The sequence below is a fragment of the Mandrillus leucophaeus genome, unplaced genomic scaffold, assembly GCF_000951045.1.
Source record: "Mandrillus leucophaeus isolate KB7577 unplaced genomic scaffold, Mleu.le_1.0 Scaffold86, whole genome shotgun sequence".
Classification (NCBI taxonomy): domain Eukaryota; kingdom Metazoa; phylum Chordata; class Mammalia; order Primates; family Cercopithecidae; genus Mandrillus; species Mandrillus leucophaeus.
The window spans coordinates 170,547-173,197 of NW_012109363.1; positions in this window are offsets into that span (position 1 = coordinate 170,547).

Consider the following 2,651-nt stretch of genomic DNA (forward strand, 5'->3'; position numbering starts at 1 on the left):
AGGAGTTCAAGACAAGCCTGACCAATATGGTGAAACCCTGTCTCTACTAAAAATACAAAAATTAGCCAGGCATGGTGGTAGGCACCTGTAGTCCCAGCTACTCAAGAGGCTAAGACAGGAGAGTTGCTTGAAACCGGGAGGCAGAGGTTGCAGTGAGCCAAGATTGTGCCACTGCCTTCCAGCCTGGGTGACAGAGCAAGACTCCACCAAAAAAAAAAAAGCCAATAACTCATAAACACTTATAAATAAACAGTCTCATCTGATTTCCTCCTTGGTGTATGTGGTAGATGTTGCTATTATCTCCATCTATAGATATAGAAATAGAGGCTTAGAGAGGTTAAGTAACTATTCAGGACCACATAGCCTGTGAGTGAACCAGGATGCAAATTTTCCAATCCCAAAAGCCAAGGTACTGCTTGTCTTTTAAATTCAAAGTCTCTAGATTAAGTGGAGATGCATCTGAGGAGTCATATTTGGAGAGTTTTATCTGCTGCTGAAACTGATGCAGATTGTGAGACAATGAACCTCAAGTCTGATACTATAATGAGATATAATGTTTTTTTGTCATGCCACTGGTGCCTTTTAGATGCTACAGTTAGATAACATTACTGTAGTCTGGAATGCAAAACACTAGAACTTGAAGGCTTTGCAAATAGATGCTTTTCTGTGTGTAGGTGGACTAGTACAGGATGATAAATAGACAGACATTAATAAGAGCAGCAAGCACACCCCTACCTTCAGGACTTTGAACTTGCTCTTTCTTCTGCATGGACCATTCTCCAAGGTATCTCTGAGGCTTGCTCCTTTACCTTCTTAAAGTCTCTGTTCTACGTTGCCTTGTCTGCAAGGCCTTTTCTAGCTGTCTCTGCCCCAGCCCATGCACAACCTATTCCTTTTCCTGCTTTGCTTTGCCCCATGGCACTTACCACCCTCTGACATGTTATTTGTTTTACTGGTTTATTTGGTAATCAATAGGATGTAAGCTCCATGAGGACAGGGCTTTTTCATCTGTCTTGTTTAATAGTGCCTCTCCAGTGCCTAGAGCAGTTCCTGGCACGTGGTAGGTACCCCATATGCATATGTTGAATGAAGGAATAAATAGAACCTGGTTTTTCACAGCTTAGCAATAACATCTTAGAGATACTTGAATTATAGAAGCCTATGTCTGAAAACCTTTATCTCCTTTATCTTGTAGAATTCTGTTTTGGGAGCTTCTGACTTCTGAAGAAAACTGCTCCCTGTCTTTGGCTTCTAACAAATGGGGCTCTTTAGTCCTGTTGCCCCCAGTATCCTGAGCCCTGGACACCAGAATTTCAAGGCACTCATTTTTCTGTCTTTCTTTCCTGTTTTTCTGTATTTCCATCTGGCCTTGCCACTGCCCCAGCTCTTGTCTAACATGAGCTCCTGGCTGCACATAGAAAGATGCAGGCAATGAGGTGATGAATAAGGAAAGGGGGAAACTTCTTTGCAAATTCTAAACATTGAACACAGAGAAATAAGAATTTCTCGGTGCTTTCCTCCCATAGCACAAATGGAGCTCCTGAGAAAAGAGGTGTGGACTCTTGGACAAACCCTGCCATATGTACTTGTTTCTTCCCTAGTACCTTTGCTTATGCTGCACATACACATGCATTCCTACATGCATGTACACACATATGCATGCATACATGCACACACACACACACACACACCTGAAATGCCAACCTCTAACATCAGATCAACCCCATATCTCAAGACCCATGGCTTCCTTGCTGCTTATTCTCATCACACCACCTAACATTGCTTTTTCTTCCTTGAAATTCTCTAACATTTATAGTCTATAGCAATCTCTATCACTGAGGGTCCCAGCAGGAAACAGATGGCAACTCAGCAGGGTATTTGAAGAGATGCTTTATGGAAGGTCTGTTTACAGAGGTTGGAGCAAGAGTTAAAGGGACTGGGTTATTCTGGATGCCCTGGGAAGAAGATGCCAAGACACCATTAAACCTGCAAGGATTTTTTTTACGGGAAATGCCTGTGACAGAAAATGGGGAGGGGCCCAGGGAAAGCTGTAAGAACAGTCAGACCATGATGCAAGTCTGACCTTGAAGGAAGGACAGAGGAATAGAAGGTTAGATGGAAGCATCCTAAAGAATGATGCAGTCTAAGGCAAGTTCAGTAGTCCTCAAGCCACACTGGTCACCAGAGGAGTCCCATGCCTCCCAAGAATGTATCTTCCTTAGTGTACCTGCCACATTCATTCTTTAGCTGAAAGCAGCCCACGGGAAATGTAGCCTCTGTGAAAACGGGATGCTGGATCTCAGAGCCACAGCAACTGCCTTTATTGGTTATTTGTGTGCCCTATAGTTAGAATTCCCCAAGGCACATTCTCATGGCTGCTACAGTCCACCCCTTGCGCTGAGCAAACCTTCTCCACACAGATTTGGGCAGCAGCTGGTTTCATAATTTCATTAGTCCAGTGGGTCTTTCTTCCTAAGTAAGAACCAGGAGAGGGAGGTTAGTAGGATGAACTGTTGCCCTCCCTTTGCAATTGACCTTAGGCCACAACTAATGCCATTCTCCCCTTTCCCCATTGTCCCTTTTAAAGTTTCCTCAACCTCAGCAATCTTTGTGGTTTACGTGGGTTCCACATGTATTCTTTCCTGCTCCCA